This window comes from Macaca nemestrina, unplaced genomic scaffold (assembly GCF_043159975.1).
Source record: "Macaca nemestrina isolate mMacNem1 unplaced genomic scaffold, mMacNem.hap1 Scaffold_84, whole genome shotgun sequence".
Taxonomy (NCBI): Eukaryota; Metazoa; Chordata; class Mammalia; order Primates; family Cercopithecidae; genus Macaca; species Macaca nemestrina.
In genome coordinates this window covers 274,933-294,614 of record NW_027257875.1, presented here as the reverse complement: position 1 = coordinate 294,614, position 19,682 = coordinate 274,933, and positions in this window count along the sequence as shown.

The window sequence follows — 19,682 nt, the reverse complement described above, 5'->3', positions numbered from 1 at the left end:
TCTTTCTTTCTTTCTTTCTCTCTCTCTCTCTCTCTCTCTCTCTCTTTCTTTCTTTCTTTCTTTCTTTCTTTCTTTCTTTCTTTCTTTCTCTCTCTCTCTGCGTGTGTGTGTGTCTCACTCTCTTGGTTTCTCACTCTCACTCTCCATCTCGCAGCTCTCTTTGGTTTCACTATGCAAGCTGACTTTCCCCACCTGATGATCCAGTAGTATTAGCAGGAACCGGGTGGAATACCCCCACCACCCGCATCCTGTACCCATCCATGAACTGGGGCAGAGGAGAGGACTGATCTCGCTACTTGGCCTGGCTGGACGTGCTGACCCTCAGGATCACAGGCAGTGGAAGGAGCAGTCCTGGAAGGTCAGAGTGGGTCCTGTGATGGATGGAAGTGACAAGTATGTTGAGCAACAAAAATGACCAGCACTTGGTCTATGGCAGCAGGAGCTCAGAAGTGAGGAATCCTAGGGCCTTAAATGAGTGGCTCATTGTGGCAAAAACTTTTTTAACAAAAAAAATAGCCCCTTGGGCCACGCGCGGTGTCTCAGGCCTGTAATCCCAGCACTTTGGGAGGCCGAGACGGGCAGATCACGAGATCAGGAGATCGAGACCATCCTGGCTAACACGGTGAAACCCCGTCTCTACTAAAAAAATACAAAAAACTAGCCGGGCGAGGTGGCAGGCGCCTGTAGTCCCTGCTACTCAGGAGGCTGAGGCAGGAGAATGGTGTAAACCCAGGAGCGGAGCTTGCAGTGCGCTGAGATCCGGCCACTGCACTCCAGCCTGGGCGACAAAGCCAGACTCCGTCTCAAAAAAAAAAAAAAAAAAAAAAAAATAGCCCCTAAGGAGTGTTCCAATGACCACCTCTTAAGCAATACAATTGACCCGTGAACAATGCAGAGATTCCGGCACCAAGCCGCCACACAGTTGAAATTTCTACAATAACTTTTGGCTATACCAAAAGGAATTTACTAATAGCCTATTCTTGGGTGGAAGCCTCAGTGATCATGCAGAGAGTCGGTTAACGCACATTTTGTGTGTTGTATGTATTGTATAGTGTATTCTTACAGTAAAGTAAGCTAGAGGAAATCATAGGAAAAATGTGTTTACTATTCATTAAGTGGCTCATCATAGAGTTTCTTCTCCTCATTTTTGCTTTGAGTAGGCTGAGGAGGAGGAGGTGGCAGGAGAGGAGGAAGGATTGGTCTTGCTGTCTAAGGGGTGACAGAAGTGAAAGAAAGTCCAAGTGTAAGTAAGTGACCCACGCGGTTTAAACCCTGTTGTTCAAGGGTCAACTGTTTGAACAGGGAAGTTTTGAAGTGACCTCTTTTTTTTTCTTGAGACAGAGTCTCACTCTGTTGCCCAGGTTGGACTGCAGTGGCTTGATCTTGGCTCACTGAAATGGAAGTGACTTCTTTTCAACTAGGGCATGGCAGGGAAAGGGGGCGGAAAATGGCAAAAGTCTGCCCCACAAACTCAGGACCAAGATCCCCAATTTCTTCACCTGGTGAGTGGGGCTCTCATTCCCTAGACCACAAAGTCTATTTGGGTTCAAAGATCACCTAGGCTCTGGGCTTGGCCTTCCAAGAGAAGAGGTTTCTGGGTCCTCCCAAGAATGCAGAGCTGTCCATTCCTGGATGAGTGACCGCAGCTCTGACCCTGTCCCTGGTCTGGGCTTCACTCCTCCTCCTGTAGGCGGCCGCGGCCACAGGCTCAGGAGTTCTCTAACCCAGGCAACACGTGGTTGTGGGTGGGCGTGCTTGCAGGCAGAGGAAGAGGTCTGGGGCTTACTTGAGAATCTCAATGCTGACACCCAAAAAAAGGTAAAAGCTCCTGCAGGATGCTGGCATATACAGCTAACAAGATAACACTGTGGGTGTACATCCTGGCACACAGGAAGAGTATTCTTGTTCATGGCGGCGGTTTCAAATATTTCAGTGAGTTCTCCCTTGAATGCCTCTGTCGGGAGCCACTTCAGTTCAGCGTGGGCAGCAAGGGAGCGTCAAGGACTGGTAGTTACGAATTCAAGCTTGTACACAGCGACAGGTCACAGGTCTGTGGAAGATGCCTGTCAATCAATATTCAGAGGTAGCATTCCATAACTGAAGCATAGGGCATATCTGACCTCATCTGACATGGCTAAAATCATGATTGTTTTTCTAACTGGGAAATTTATGTAACTGATTTGCCAATAAAGAACCATCTCTCTCCCCCATTTTCTGACATAACGCTAGTCATTAGGGAAATGTTCCGATGATGTTCGTGAAAGAACAAACCAATGTCTTCCGCTGTAATACCACCCATTTCACACATATGACTCTTGCTGCTTCCATGTGACACTAAAAGTATCAGGAGTGCCAGGAAGTCTCTTTAATCATCGTTCTCCAAGCTGCTCAGGAGATGAAGTCATTCTGTGAAGTGGACTTCAGTTAACACCACTGAGAAAATGTCCTAGAGAAAGTAAAACTTGTAATGGCCTCATACTTTACAGAAATAATGCAACTTTCTTCTTTCGTTTCTTTCCAGTTTTTAGATATTAATATTAATTGGTTCAGGGCAACCTGTTTCTGCATCAAAGTCTTGGGAAGCTTCCACCTGTTTTTATTTTATTTTATTTTATTTTATTTTATTTTATTTTATTTTATTTTATTTATTTATTTAGAAATACAGTCTCACTGTCACTCAGGCCAAAGTGTAGTGGTGTGATCACAGCTCACTGCAGTCTCAACCTCCCAGGCTCAAGCCAATCCTCAGGCCTCCACCACCTGAGCAGCTGGGACTGCAGGTGTGCCACCATGTCCTGCTAATGTTTTATTTTTATTGTTTTATTTTGTGTAGAGTCAGGATCTTGTTATGTGGCCAAAGCCGGTCTCAAACTCCTGGTCTCAAACAATACTTATGTCAGCCTCCTAATGTGCTGAGATTATAGACATGAGCCACGGCACACAGCTGATTTATTTATTTATTTTCTCAGAACTATGCGACCTGATTCTTAATACATAAGGAAATAGAAGCCAGACAAAGGTGGAAGTAGTTACACACCATGTGAGTGTCATTTGGCACTTAGACAAGAGAGGCAGATTATAAAAATAAAAGATCCACATGTCGCAATTGACTGTGGGCTTGGATATGAACTCCAGCACTTTTTATTTTTATTTTCTAAGAGATAGTGTCTCACTCTCTTACTCAAGCTGGAGTGCAGTGATATAAGCATAACTCACTGTAATCTCAAACTCCTGAGTTCAAGTGATCCTCCTGCCTCAGCCTCCCAAGTAGCTGGGACTACAGATGTGCCATCGCTCCAGGCTAATTTTTTTTTTTTTTAATTTTTTAGAGACGAGGTCTCCCTGTGTTGCCCAGGCTAGTCTCAAACATGTGACCTCAAGCAATCGTTCCGCCTTGGCCTCCAAATCGGTGGGATTATAGGTGTGAGCCACTGTACCTGGCCAAGAAATCAGCTCCACCTGTTTTCTGTATAAAGTTTAGCATCCAGATACAAAGCAAAATAACGTTTAAAGATCAAAGAATCTGAAGGGAAGCTTGTGGGAGGGGAATGGGCTGAAGGCAGCGTTTTTTAGTCTACGGTTTTGCTTATTCTTGGACTTTCCAAAGTCCCGAAAGAAGCAGAAGGCAAGTGAGAAGGGAGGAAGAGGCGGGAGGAAAGGAGGAGGGCTGCGCCTCTGAGGTTGCAGATTAGCCCAAGGCGGCTCAGTGGCTGGGAAGGAAGAAAGGAAATTCCCAAGCCCGAAGGTAGAGACAGGGTCCTGGGTCCAGCAGAGACTGGAGGGGAGGAGGGTGCCGGGAGCCAAAGACCTTCCTGCTAGCATTGCAACCTCTTAAACTGCTTAGGCTTTTATCCAAATTTGGTATGTCCGCATTTTGTAGACCTCCAAACCAAGTCACTCAGGGTTACCCAAGCAGGAAGGAGAGGATGATAGGAGAAGGTGCCCCATCTGATGATGCCCTTCTGGCTTTTATCCATTCCTGGGAATGACTCTTTCTCCAACTCGGGGGATGCCCCTCTGGGAGAATACAGTGGCATGGACCAGCAGTGGAGAATTCCAAGTCCAAAAAACGATTGGCATTTTAAGGAAAGTAAGAAATCATCCTGCATATATGAAACATTGGGAAAAAAGGTTATTACTAATAATTCTCAAGAGACCACTCTGGTGAGATTGGGTTTCTTGGGGATGTGTGGAGTAGGGTATATGTACTGAGTGGGCACATCCCACCATTCAGACTCCTCCCTCAGCTCCTGTCTACTGTAGCAGTCAGAAGGCAGCTCCGGTCCTCATCTCCGCTGAGCGACCCACTCACTCATTCACTCACTCGTTAACTCATTCACTCACTCACTCACTCATTCACTGCTTCACTCGCTCACTCATTCGCTCACTCAGTCCTTTATTCATTCACTCACTGTTTTACTCACTCGCTCATTCATTTACTCATTCAATCACCCATTCACTAACCCATTCACTTACTCACTCACCCATTCACTCACTCACCCATTCACTCACTCACCCATTCACTCACTCACCCATTCACTCACTCACCCATTCACTCGCTCATTAACTAACCCACTCACTCACTCATTCACTTATCCACTAACCCATTCACTCACTCATTCACTCATTCACTAAGCCAATCACTCACTCATTCACTCACCCATTCACTCACTCATTCATACCCTCATTCACTCACTCAGCCATTCACTCATTCGCTCACTCATTCATTTACTCACTCATTTCCTCATTCATTCACTCAATCATTCACTCACTCAATCATTCACTCACTCATTCACCTCTTCATTCATTCACTCACTCACTCACTCATTCACTCACCCTTTACTCACACACTCACTCATTTATTGACTCATTCACTCACTCATTCGTTCATTCACTCACTCACTTCTTCACTCACTCATTCACTTGTTCACTCACTGACTCATTCACTCACTCTTTCCCTCACCCATTCACTCACTCACCCACTCGTTTGTTCACTCACTCATTCACCCACTCACCCATTCACTCACTCATTCATTCACTCACTCACTCGCTCATCACTCATTCCCTCAGTCACTCACTCATTCACTCACTCATTCACTAAGTCGCTCATTCATTCACTTACTTATTCACTCACCCATTCACTCACTCACTCTTTCACTCATTCACTCACTTAGCAATTCACTCACTCACTCACGTTCACTCATTCACTCATGTAGCCACTCACTCACTCATTTACTCCTTCCCTCATCCACTCACTCACTCATTCGCTGACTGACTGACTCACTCACCCATCCACTCATTTACTCTCTCATTTACTCCTTCACTCACTCACTCACTCCTTCATTCATTCATTCAGCAGCATCCATGACAGATTCACTCTGTCGTGGGCTCTGCTGTTGCCCTGGGCCTGCAGCAGGGAATAGTCAAAGATCTCTGAATCCACGGCATTCAGAGTTCAGCAGGGGGACCTCTGGAGAAGCCCAGTAGATAGGTGAAATGCCCCATGTGTGACAATGATGAGGATGTTTTAAGAGAAGCAGGGAGGGAACAGGAGTGTGCATGGAGCCCAGAATTTCTAAGAGGGTGATCTGGGGACGCCTCACCACTGCAGAAGACCTTGCAGGACAGACTTGAGGAAGGTGGGCAGAGTGGGTAGGGAAAGGAGGGCCTGGGCTGAGGAAAGAGCAGTCTGGGCCTGAGGTTGTCGGGTGCCTGCATCGGCCTCTGGGCAACACCAGGATCTGAAGGGACCAGAGGACAGGCCAGTGTACCATGTGTGGGGCCTGTGACTCCAAGTCAGCAGAGAAGATGCCTGAATTACCTCCTGATAGGTGCACCCTGACTTTGAAGTTGAGCACACCCGAGGCATGGAGGTGGGGTGGATGTGGGGGCAGAGCAGGGGATGGGGAGGGAGCCTGTTCCGGTCCAGGTCAGAGGAAGTGACTTGGCCCCAGTGGCTCCAGATTCAATGAAGAGCCAAGAGGGACTTTCCTGAGGGACTTAGATGCCGGGGCGGAGGAGCACTGCAAGGCTTCAGCCTGAGTCCCTGGGAGGATGGAGTCACCAGGAGCTGAGGTGAGGAAGACTGAGCGGTGGGGGGTTGTGCGGGGGTGCAGAGGCCTGAGCTCAGTTTGGCCCCTGCAGATTTGAGATGCCCACTCCATGCACAGGCGGAGACGGCAGGGAAGGGGAAGAGGCTGCAGCTCAAGTAGCCCTGGAACGTGCAGCCCGACATCCTGGGGCACTGGGTCATGGTGCCCTCATGGCTGGGAGCTGCTTCCCTCCTGGGATGCCACAACTCCTTTAGAGCACATCGGCATCTCCTGCGCTCACCACAGAGGGGAAGCAGGAAGGACATCTGTCCCTAGGCCTGTTCTCCTTCACCTTGTCCTAGGCAGGTCCCAGGCAGCACCTCCCCTCCCAAGTGGCTCACCTTGGCCCCTGCCTCTAGTGTTCACAGCCAGACCCTCGAAGAGGGCTGGACTCAGCGGCTCACTTCTAATGAATAGAAGCAGGCAAAAGAGATGGCGATCTCTCCTGAGCTTGGATTGGGAGGGCTGCAGGTTCCATCCACTGGTACTCTCCCCCTGGGTCTTGATAGGTGCTAGTTCTGGCATAGCCAGTCACCTGCCCAGGGCAGAGGGAGGCCTTAAGCTGATGCCACGGAGAGAGTGGGGCCTTCAGTCCAACAGCCTGCAAGCAATAGAATCCTGCCAGCAACACAGAAGCGAGCGTGGAAGCAACTCCTCCCCTGAGGAGCCTGAGCCTTCAGAAGACACAGCAGCCCTGGGCAGACATCTGCTGCAGCCGCGGAGAGCCCCTGGGGCAGAGGGCCCAGTGAAGCCTGAACTCCCTGCCCAAGGAGTAATCATTCCTGGGGTATAACTGTGTGCTGGTGTGGGCCACAGTTTGGAGTAACCTGTCAAGGGACAATGAAGAACAAACACACACCTCAGGTCCTACTGGGTGGAAGCTGTACGGTCAGCACGGCATGTAACATCTGTCAGGCCTCTGAGCCCAAGCCAAGCCATCGCATCCCCTGTGACTTGCAGGTATAGGCCCAGATGGCCTGAAGTAACTGAAGAATCACAAAAGAAGTGCAAATGGCCTGCCTCGCCTTAACCGATGACATTCCACCACAAAAGAAGTGAAAATGGCCGGTCCTTGCCTTAAGCCATGATATTATCTTGTGAAATTCCTTTTCCTGGCTCATCCTGGTTCAAAAAGCTTCCCCACTGAGCACCTTGTGACCCCCACTCCTGCCCGCCAGAGAACAACCCCCCTTTGACTGTAATTTTCCTTTACTTACCCAAATCCTATAAAAGGGTCCCACCCTTATCTCCCTTTGCTGACTCTCTTTTCGGACTCAGCCCACCAGCGCCCTGGTGAAATAAACAGCCATGTTGCTCACAAAAAACCTCTTTGGTGGTCTCTTCGCAGGGAGGAGCATGACAATATCTTCCAGTTGAATTAGAAGATTCATTGCTAAGGCCAAAGATTTTAAAAAAAGGAGAACCTCTAATTGTAGCACCATTAAAATACATGACTTGAAAAAAAAAAAAAAAAAAAAGAGCCATAGCCATTCTTTTCCATCTTACCTGCAGGTATATATTAATATATGTTAATTCCCTGACTGACTGAGCAATGGGCCAAACTCATAAGAACAGATGTGTGAGGACCGTCAGTGACCACCCTGACCTCAGCCCTTATATACAGACAAACTTTTGAACATAATCTGTAGCCTTGGGGGTCTTGACACTCTAAATTTTATTATGTTTAATTAACTATTTCTATTCCCTAAGCAATACCTGTTCATCGGAGAGAAAAAATGGCATTACCTATACTAAGCAAAAGAAAGGAAATAAAATGCTCAGAAACATTTACATATATATGCAGACACACACACACACTCGCACACTCGCACGCACAGGCTCGCACTGTGTCTAGGCCTGCCTTTTCACTTATTTGTATGTCCTGAACTTATTTCCATTTCAGTAGACACTTATCTTCGTAGCGGTAACAGCAACTAAATATTATTGCAGCGTCTATTTTTACCATCATTTATTTAACTCATCATGTTTGAACTGTTAGGTTGTGTCTATGGTTTTCTGTGTTATAGACAATTTGATGACAAATGACCCATCCCCTAATGTTCAATATAAAAATATCAATTGTATAAGGAGATAAGGGGTATTTGGCTGAAATAAAATTCAGTGTGCCCTACCTTCTCCACATGTAATATGCTCTAAAAAGGCACGAATAATTAAATTAGCCCTTCTATTCTCCAGCACAGATCCTGGGTCCAGCGGTGGGTGCAGGTGCTCAGAGACTCGGTCTGCTCTTCTGCCCGCCAGAAGGCAAAGGCCACTCAACTGCCACCTTAAGACACCCAGGATTCTCCTCTCCTTTTTTATTAATAGAATAATGCTCAGGCTCAGTGCATGAGAGCAGCGCTCTCTGACTTTGCATTCATCAGAGTAACCTAGGTGGTTTGTCTAAAAATATACATTCCCTGGCTGCGCTGGCAGAAACTGGACTTCAGTGGTTTAGTGGGGGTGTGCATAGGACAGGTGATTCTGAGGACCACGAGGGGTTAGGAATTTCCCCGTTCATTCTGGCCAAGGGAGAGAGCAGACCATCCAGCATTGTCCGCAGCATATTTTTTTTTTCCTCTTTTGCAATGAATATTTGATGCTCAGCGGGATGAGCCCCAGGATGAGACACACATCCAAGAAAAATCCATGCCTCTCCATCTGTTCCCCAGGATTGCCCTTTGGCGAGACTCTCCTTTGCGATTGCTTCGTATTCCCCGGTTCATAGAACAAACCTCTTCTTAGTCTCTTTTGTTGTCTCTTATCTGTTCAACAAACACCCACTGCGCAGGACCATCCTTCGGTAAGCCCTCGAGTGGGGCCGTTTGGCAGCCCTACTTCGTGGGGTGAGCACTGAAGGAACCGGGGCCCCATAAGCCCGTGCTTTTGTGGGGGCTGCCCCCTCTCCCGTCGCAGGGTAACCGGCACCAGGCTGTTAAGCTGTGGATGGACAACCGCACATCCCATCGGGTGTGCGTATTTCAGTACGTGGAGTTGGCCAGTGAAGTCAGCCGAGGTCAGCACAGCGTACAGCAGCGCGCGTGTCCGTGGGGAGGAAGGGTCGTCCCACCTCCCCTAGAGGCCAGTCGTGTTGCGCCTCCTCCTGCCCCACTCTGACTTCCGCGCGCCCAGGCGTCTCGGAGGGTCGCGCCCCGATACCCTCCTCCACCCCAAGGCTTCTTCTCCCAAAGGGCCGGGCTGGTGGCTCAGGAGCGCCACAGCCCCCGTGGGCCCGGGAAATCGCAGCTTCGTCATAACTAAGCCCGCCGCGCTCAGCTGTTCTCGCCACCTGAATGATCCACTCTCCATGCGTCCTTCCCGACCTCAGGCTGCAGAGAAAACTTGGGGGCGGGGATCGAGGAAGCCGTGCCCCGGGGCTCCCAGCGCAGCCCCCAGAGGAATCCTGCGGGCAACAACAAGCTGTGCGAGCGGCCGGGCTAGGCGCCGACAACAGCAGGAGCGGCCGGGCCTGCCGCGAGCCTCCGCGTCCAGATAGGGTCTCCGCGCCCCAATTCCATCCCGCCCCGCCATCGGCGCTCCCAGCAAGTGCGGGGTTTCCACACGCCCCGGTGTTCGCGCCCACTCACGGTCTCCCTTGCCCCCCCGGGAGATGCTCCCCGCGTTCTATTCCGCCCCGCCTTGGCGCGCCCAGCAAACGTTGTGACCTCGCCCCCCTGCGGTCTCCCCCTCTCCGGACGCTGCCCCTGCCCCCACCTGTGGCGCTCCGGGCATCTCTAAAGCCATCTCTAAAGCCCCCAACCAGAGTCCTCCAACCCACCCGCGAGGCTCGCGCACCAGCAACGCGACCCCACCCACAGGGACCCCGCCCACCTGTGGCGGTACCCCCGCACCTGCGACCTCCCCCATCGCTAGCGCGGCCCCTACCTACGACGACCCCCTCGTAGGTGCTCCTGCCTACACACGCCCCCTCCCCGCCAGCCCCTGCCCTTTCCCTGCTCCTGCCCCTAGCCGCGCCCCCGCCCCCGCAGGCCCTCCGGTGCGCTCCGGCCCCGCAGGTCACTGCCCATTGGCGCTGGCGCCAGGCGGGGGCGCGGGCGGGGCAGCAGTTCCGAGTCCGGCGCGCGCGGGCAGGGTCCCCATTGCCTGCCGCGCACCCGGACTAGCGACTACCCTCGGCCTCCTCGCCGTGGACGCAGACGACTCCCGGGCCCCCAAGGGCTCTTTGCGGAAGTTCCTGGAGCACCTCTCCGGGGCCGGCAAGGCCATCGGCGTGCTGACCAGTGGCGGGGATGCTCAAGGTGCGCGCCCCCCTCCAGGCGGCGAGGTCGGGACGGACGGAGAGAGGGAGAACAGGGCGAAGGGGATGGGGGGATAGGGCAGAAGAGGGGGGGAGCGATGGGAGGACCCGGGGAAAGATGGGGAAGCGATGGGAAGAACCGCGGAGAAGAGCGGGGAAGCGATCGGGAGAACTGGGTCGAAGCCGGTGCCCGGGAGCGGCAGGGCAGGGCTACCTGCGGGGCAGCGTGAACCGTCAAGGCAGCCCCGGGGTCCTTGCCGGGTGGGGCGGAGGAGGAAGGGACATGGCGGTAGGAACCTCCATCCGAAAGATAGGGAGCTTTCCATCCCGTCCGGTTTATGTTTTAAATTGAACCTGGCAGAGCGGTCGCCTGGAGCGCCCTCGGGGGTCGTTCTGCCTCTGAGCTGTAGGACTGGGCCGGGCTTCCCCTCCGAAGCGAGGGTACAGCGCGATCACTTCCTAAGTGGCCCCCCGCCCCCCAACTCCGCCCCACGCCACCACCCAGCATGTCGAGGAACAAACGGCCGGGTCCCCGCACGCCTCCTGTAGCCTCGTGCCCCGCGCGGTGTGGGCGGGGTCCTGGCTGCTGCAATGCAGGACGCGGCGGGGGTGCTCTGGGTTCCCGCCTGGCGTCTCCGAGGCGGTCCGGCAGCCCCTCGCGTTTCCGCTGGAAGATTTACAAAAAGGGTTTCTTGTGCTCGCATGTGCTGTCGCCTTCCGGATCGTGACAAAACTGAAAACTAAAGTGGGTCACAGGCCCTCCCGGCCAGCCTCCGCGGACCGGAAGGACCAGGAAGCGGGGACTCCGGGACGTCAGCGGCGCCGCGACGCGGGCTCTGGGCTTCCCCTGTCCTGCAATGTGGAAGCGGCTCTCCAGGAGGGGCCCGAGCCTGGGCCCACGACGCGGGCGCGCCGGGAGGACATTTAACATTGAAGAGCGGGAGGTGATGGAGAGTGCGCTCCCCAGGCCCCGGGTGCACGTAGGGGCGCGTGTGCTCGGGATCGGGAGGGTGAGGCCTTCTCCGTCAGGTAGACTTGTTAAATCTATCTGAAAGTCACAGATAACTAAGTATCAAGTCGTCACAGATATTTATGTATCCTGAATGAGATGGCTACGGAAAACATGAAAACATCGTTACTGGTTACGTGCATGATGCATCCAAAACATTGTTACCTGCACAGTGGCAGCACTGATATTTGTGGGCTTTTGAACGTGTGGACTGGAGTGTTAAGAGTCCTTCAGAGTTATGACAGTAGTTTGATTTGAATGTTCTTTTCTTGGCGAATAAATGCTGTACATTGAATTTACCCAGGAAACTAGGAAGGTGAACCCACACGAAGGACACAGACCTGTGGGCTGCTCCAGGCACCATTAGGGCGTTGCGGTGCCTGAGCCATGGGCTTCCTGTTCAGCCTCTTGAGAGCCGTGACGGCGTCTCTGTTCTGCCTCACACTGGGCCGGCTAGTTTCATATTCTTGTTATGGTTCCGAAGCTACAAGCGGTTGGATTCTGCGAGTCGCTCTCTGTCTTCCTCCTCCAGCTGCTTTCAAATGGGTCGTCTCTTTTTTTAGAACTGCTTTTTTAAAGCAGTGATTGATGGGGTGAGTTGTAGTGCTGTCCTGAACTGCAGAGGGGGCGCACTGAGGAACCTGGGTTTTGATGCTGTGCACATCAGCTGAGTCAGCAGCCCAGGGCCCTGTCAGTCCCATTATTAAGCTTATTTCTTGCTCTTCGACGCCTTAAAAAAAAAAAAAAAGCAAACTCCTGCTTGCCGTCACTGGCTGTTTGGCAAATGGGTGTTTACCCTGGAAAGAGGGACATTTTGTCCTCTGGACCGTCTAAGGCGGCCTTTAGTGACGTGGTCCGTTTCTGACCACTCTATTCTGTGGGCGTCCTTCCTGCTTCCACCTTCCCTTTCCAAACGCCTCCGCCTCCAGGGCTTTAATTTTCCTTCTGTGTGTGTGTCACGCAGAGGTTATGACTATTGCGCCAGTGCCCTTATTATTATTATTTTCTTTTCCTGCGGAGGTCCCAGAACTTGCTACATCTCAAAAGAAGCAATTGCATCCATTTGTTCGCGGTGATCATAAACAGTGCCCTCTAAGGGAGACTAATTGGTGAACCCGTCTGCTGTGGGTAGAAAGACAGCGGTGGCCGCGGAACGGGGGCTCTGCCTCTTCAGAGCCTGCACAACCATCCTGCTTTCTTTCTTCAATATCCAGTAGGGGGGTTAATTTTAATAATCCCTTGAAACCAACAAAGCAGGAAAGTGCAAAGACATTGAGTTGCGAGATTTAAAATTACAACCAGCAGCCTCTCATTCTTCCTTCACTGGGGGTTGCCGCTTCGTTTTGGGGCTGCAGGGTATGTTTGGCAGCGACATCGGACCTTTGTGCTGTGCGACTCATGAATTGAGATAGTTCCTTACTAAGTGCTTTGTGCTGTAGATATGAAAATGGGGATAGAGGGAGCACTGTCCGGGGTGGAGAGGCGTGGAGAGACGCTGTGATACATAGCAGGTCCTTTTCTTCTGGGCTCCTGGTTATAAATCTTTTTTTTTTTTTTTTCTAATAGCCTGACAGATGGTTTTTGTGTCTTTTTTTTTTTTTTTTTTTTTTTTGAGACGGAGTCTGGCTCTGCCGCCCGGGCTGGAGTGCAGTGGCCAGATCTCAGCTCACTGCAAGCTCCGCCTCCTGGGTTTACGCCATTCTCCTGCCTCAGTCTCCCGAGTAGCTGGGACTACAGGCGCCCACCACCTCGCCCGGCTATTTTTTTTGTATTTTTTAGTAGAGACGGGGTTTCACTGTGTTAGCCAGGATGGTCTCGATCTCCTGACCTCGTGATCCGCCCATCTCGGCCTCCCAAAGTGCTGGGATTACAGGCTTGAGCCACCGCGCCCGGCCCTGGTTTTTGTGTCTTAATTAAAAGATTGAAGACTGTGGGCCAGACGCAAACCATTTCCATTGGCATCAGAGAGAAGGATTCTGTGCATATTTATCTATAGGAATAATTGATTTTTTTTTTGTCGAATTATCTGGTTAGTCAAATCATACATTACAGAAGTAATATTTAAAATTAAAAAACAAAAAATAAAAAATGTATCTGTAAACCTATCCCCCTTCCATTCCAGTCTTTGTCTCTGTGTAATTTTAGAACCGTGAACCACGATGTACACAGAGTTTATACTCTTTTAATATCTTGCTACTTCATTGTTTTAATGTTTAATCTTTAGGTTGATGTATCACAGGTTGCTTGATCATTACTTACAGGTGTTTGGTTTAGTGTTTTTTTTTTTTTTTTTTTTCCCTTTAACTCTAATGTAAATTTGAGTATTTGGCTGGTAGTTTTAGCAGGATTTAAGGCAGAGCCTCAGTTACGGCCGCGGATCGATTTATGGTCCCTAGTTTGAGGAGGGAGGCGGCAATCTGCCCTTTCTTCTATAATTGATATGTTGAATCACAATGGACATTTACTTGATTTTGAGCACTTGGGACTCCCCTGGGGTTCACTGATATTGCAAGGTCAGGACTGGGGATCTGCTGGAGAGGCCCCCAGCGTGCCCAGCGCAGGGTCCTGAGCGCGTTGCTGCAGGACAGAAGCCCTGGGCTTTGTCCTCCAGCAGCCATCACTCTGGGAAGGACTGGCTACTCCAGGAATGAGGTCTATGCTCTGAAGCCCACAGTCAGCAGACCAGCAAAGGTCAGCACAGACGACCTTATATGAATCATTCATTTAGCAAGCATTCATGGAATACACACTCCGTGCAGTTGGAACTTAGAGTGGAGGGCCATCAGCTCACTGTTGTCTGAGCAGAGCTTGGTCTCTGGCTCCCTGTTGTAGCCTCCGCTCCTAGGAGGTGCACGGTGAGTGTTGAGGAACCCTCCACAGGCACAGGTGCCGAACAAGGACCCCTCCCAAGGGCGTCAGCCCTGGGCCCTGAGCTCTGAAGAGGAGGAAGGCATTCCTAGGGCCGACTTCCCTTCTGGATACTGAGCTCTGCACAGAGAGAAACTCTTCCACATTCACTGCGGTGAAGTTCCTGAAACAAATAACACTTTAGAGACTGGGGCCTGCATTCCCCGGAATTTCCATGGCCACAGGTGGTGGCTGCACCGTGCGACTGGAGTCTGCGTTCCCCAGAATTTCTGTGGCTGCAGGTGGTGTCTGCACCATGCAACTGGTGTCTATGTTCCCTGGAATTTCCGTGGCCAAAGGTGGTGACTGTACCATGTGAATGAGGGTCTGTGTTCCCTGGAATTTCCATGGCTATAGATGGTGGCTGTACCATGTGTCTGAGGGTCTGCCTTCCCTGGAATTTTTGTGGCCACCGATGGTAACTGTACCATGTGACTGAGGGTCTGCATTCCCTGGAATTTCTGTGGTCGCAGATGGTGGCTGTACCATGCAACTGGGGCCTGCATTCCCTGGAATTTCCATGGCCACAGGCGGTGGCTGCACCATGCATCAGGTCCTCTCTCAGGAGTTGGTGTCATTCTCTCTGTTACTCCCTCACCTGACACAGAGCGGCAGTTCCTGACCTTATCATTCCCAGGAAACACACAGGCATCTGTTTCGGATCCTTGTTTTATTTCCCCATTACCTTTGTCATCAAAGGGAAATTCACATCCCTATGAAGCCGGAAATGGTGTGGGGCCCCCTGGTGGTCTTTCCAAGGCATTATCAGCAGGTAAACTAGACCATATGGGCCAGTGTACCTGAAATGAAAACAGAAAGGTAAGTCGTGTCACTAAGCTTTCCTGGGAGATTCAGGGTCTTTGTCAGTGACAGAGTCATCCAAAGTAAGTTGTTTGTTCACTGCAGATCGACACGGTTAGCTGTGTCGGGATTAAACTTACCCAGTGTCGACAGAGTGTAGCTTAATCCTCACGGAGGAGTGTCAAGTACATTGAAGAATAGCTGCCGAGACTGCTATTGTCAGGAGAGGGGCAGGTGCCTCTCTCCCTTAGCCCAGTGCTGAAGGAGGCCGGTCTCACATCAGGCCGTGCGTGTGAGCGAGCTGGATTTTTAGCACGCTGGGACGATAGAGCACAAACATCTATTTTTAACTTGTGGGTGACCTTCTTCTGTGCTGCTTGAGTCTCTGTGGACCTTTCTCTGTTTCCTTCCTGAGGAGTCTGTGCCAGGGTCCCAGACGTTCTCTGCGCTGCACCTCGGCGCCTGCCCACTCAGGAGCCTCCTCCTGGTGACTGTGGGACCGGGCTGGGCCCACACTGTCAGCATCGTCCGGGGTAAGCAAGCCCGTCCCTCCACACCTTAGTGTCCCCAGCTGTTGAACAGGGCTAATCAACTGACCGTCAGGATTAATGGGGATCAGATGCGCTCATCTCATAGCCCTGCTTGGTAAACAGCCACTTCCACTCTGTCCTCCAATGTGCTACTCTAGACTTTTGCTTTACCTCCATTTAGCCAGGTGATTCGAGGTGACAGTGACTATCAAGAGGGACGTACAGAGGAAATCAGTGGAAGAGAGCTCGAGGAGCAGACATGGGTGCAGGGAACACAGTGCGGGGAGCACGGGTGCAGGGAACATATGCATGGGGAGCACAGATAGGTGTGGGGAGCACGGGTGCGGGGGGCATGGGAGCAGGGAGCACGGGGACCCGGAGCACAAGGTATGGAGAGCATGTGTGTACTTGCTCTGCTCTGACAGATGCTGCTGAGCACGTACTCAGTGATCAGATGGGTCAGAGCCTCAGTGCCTCTTTTTTAGAAAAAGTATTTCTTTTTTTAAAGATAGGACTTCCCTCTTCCTGGTGGCCCCTTTTAGTCGATACTCTTTTAAGCCTGCTTTTCCAGAGGAAAGCTAGGAAGGATGGCCTATATAGGTCCCAGTCTGGGCATATCTGGAAGAATGACCTGTTTTAGGTTTGAGTCTAGTGTATCTGGGGACAACTTTGAACCTCCATTCAGAGTCCCAGAGCCACCTGTAGAGGCTCCCCAAATGTCTGCTGGGACTTTCCCCTCTGCTCGGGGATGATGAAGAGCAGAACCTCATCCTGCCACGACCTCTGGGGTCCTCCTTCCTGGAGGGCAGTGCCTTGGTGGCCAGTGTGTGTAGGAGGCTGGGCTGGCACCTTCGGGCTATGCTCTGCAGCGGCGGCTCGTGACATGGGGCATTCTGTGCTCTGCACCGGGACTGTTGACGTGGGGCATCCTCGTGCACTGTGGACCACATGCGGTGCACATGAGCCAGACAGCTCCTGGAATTTGGAGCCTGATTCTACCTCAGGCCATCCACCTGTCTGTGGCACTTCTGGGGGATTGTGAGGACCATATGAGTCTGTGTCCCCACCCTCACTGGCTGGACACCTGTGCCAGGCTGGAGCTTTATGTGTCACCATGCCCTGTTCTGAGTTGTGTGAATATTTATTTTCATTACCTACTCTCATGAGCTTTCCTTTTTTTAAAAAAAAATTCAGAGACAGACTTTGAAGTCCCCTGGCCCCACCCTTTGTGGACCTAATGGTATTGCAGAAATTATGGCTTCAATTATGTGTAATAACTGGGGCTACTTTAAAAGTCATGTAAAGGAACAAGGTGGAGTGGCCATTTCAAGCAGTACATCATGCTGGATTCTTCAGTGAACATTATCAGGCTTTCAACACATTTTCTCTTTTTCTTTACTTTGGAGAATAGAATGGGTGCTCAGAAGCTGTTGGAATTTAGTAACAGAAAATCATCCTTAAGGAGCTATTTAAGCAAGGGGACAGTTGGAGTAAATGTAAGTTATGAACACACACTTATTCCAAACCAGAGAAATAAAAGCATCAACTGTGCTGGGGTTGAAACTTGGTTGCTAGTGTGTCTTTCCTGCCCACAGTGACTGTGACAGTGCTGTGGCCAGGAAATTCTGGAAAGAAGACTTGGTGCCAGTGGTAGTTTTTGTGACGATTCATTTGCTTTCAGCTCAAGTGACTATAGTCTAACTTGCAAATGGCTAGGTCTCCACCAATGGACCACGACATTGACATAGGACAAATGAGAAATGGCCCTTGGGTTTTTAACAATTATTATTTTTAATGGACACATTATGGTACATATCCATGGGATACAGTGTGATATTTCAATACCTGTTTATCATGTGTAATTAGCAAATCAGGATAATTAGCATGTCCTTCTTCTCAAACATTTGTCATTTCTTAATGCTGGGAATATTTAAAATCCTCTCTTCTAGCTGCTTGAAAATATACAATAAATTATAAACTACAGTCACCCTACAAGGCTATAGCACACTAAACCTCATTTTTACTATCTAGATGTCATTTTGTATCCATTAGCCAACCTCTCCCTTTCTGCCTTCCCGCCGCCCTTTCCTGTCTCTAGGTTCCACTGTTCTACCTTCAGAGGGTAGAATATCATTTTCCTCATAGAGATCTTTAACCCTCTTGGTTAGACTTCTTCTGAGGTATTTTTATTTTTATTTTATATTTTTGTAGCTAAATTGGATTGCTTTCTTGATTTCTTTTTCCACTGGCTCATTGTTAGTCTATAGAAATGCTACTGACTTTTATATGTTTATTTTGTATTCTGTAACTTTACTGAATTTGTTTATCGGTTCAAAGAGATTTTTGCTGGAGCCTTTTTTTTTTTTTTTTTAATATATAAGAGCATATTGTCTGCAAACAGACAATTAGAGTTCCTCCTTTCCACTTTGGGTGCCCTTGATTTCTTTCTCTTGCCTAACTGCTCTTGACTAGGACGTTGAGTGCTGTGTTGGATAGGAGTGGCACAAGTGGGCGTCCTTGTCTTGTTACAGGTGTCAGAGAAAAAGCTCTTAGTATTTCCCCATTCACCATTATGTTGGCTGTGGGTTTGTCACATATGGCCTTTATTGTGTTGAGGTATGTTTCCTTCAGTGCCTCGTTTGTTGAGACTTTTTATCATGAAGCAGCGTTGATTTTATCAAATGCTTTTTCTGTATCTGTCGAAATGATATGGTTTTTGTCCTTAATTCTGTGGATGTGATGTAGCGTGTTTATTGATCTGTGTTTGTTGAGCAATCCTTGCATCCTGGGATAAATCCCACTTGATCATGGTGTATAAACTTTTTGATTTACTGTTGGATTCAGTTTGTTAGTATTTTGCTGAAGAGTTTTGCATCTGTGTTCATTAGGGGTATTGACCTATAGTTTTCTCTTTTTATTGTGTCCTTGTCTTATTTTGGTATCAGGGTAATGCTTGGCTTGAAGAATGAACTTGGCAGAATTCCCTCCTCTTCAATATTTTTGGAATAGTTTGAGAAGAATTGAAATAAAAATTTGTAGAATTCAGTTGTGAAGCCACCAAGTTCTGGGGTTTTCTTTGTTGGGAGACATTTTATTATTATATAGTCATACGTGTTACTCATTATTGGTCTGTTTAGGATTTCCGTTTCTTCTTGGTTCCATCTTGGTAGGTTGTACATGTCCAGGAATTTATCCATTTCCTCTAGGTTTTCCAATCTCTTGACATACAGTTGTTAAAAATAGTTTCTAATGATCCCTTGTATTTCTGTGGTATCAAATGTAATTCTCCTTTTTTGTTTCTAATTTTATTTATTTGGGATTTCTTTTTCTTTCTTAGTGTAGCGAATGGCTTGTCTATTTTATTTATCTTTTCAAAAAACCAACACTTTTTTCTTCATCGTTTATATTTGTTAGTTTCCATATTATTTACTTCCTCTTTGATCTTTGTTATTTCTTTTCTGCTACCACTTCTGGATTTGATTTGTTCTTGCTCTTCTAGCTCACTGCAGTTCATTGTTAGGTTGTTTATTTTAAATCTGTTTTTTAAATGTAGGAGTTTATTGTTATAAACTTTCCTCTTAATACTGCTTTTGCTGTATGCCATAGGCTTTGATATGTTGTGTTTCTGTTTTCAATTATTTCAAGAAATTTTTAAATTTCCTTCTTAATTTCTTCATTGACCCATTGGCTATTCAAGGGCATATTGTTGAATTTCTATGTATTTATACAGTTTTGAAAGTTCTCCTTGTTGTTGATTTGTTTTTTGTTTGATCGTTTATTAAACTTTATGTTCTAAGGTACATGTCCACAATGTGCAGGTTTGTTACATATGTATATATGTGCCAAGCTGGTGTGCTGCACCCATTAACTTGTCATTTAAATTAGGTATATCTCGTAATGCTATCCTTCCCCCCTCCCCTCACCCCACAACAGGCCCCGGTGTGTGATGTTCCCCTTCCTGTGTCCAAGTGATCTCACTGTTCATTTCCCACCTATGAGTGAGAACATGCGGTGTTTGGGTTTCTGTCCTCGCGATAGTTTGCTGAGAATGATGGTTTCCAGCTGCATCCGTGTCCCTACAAAGG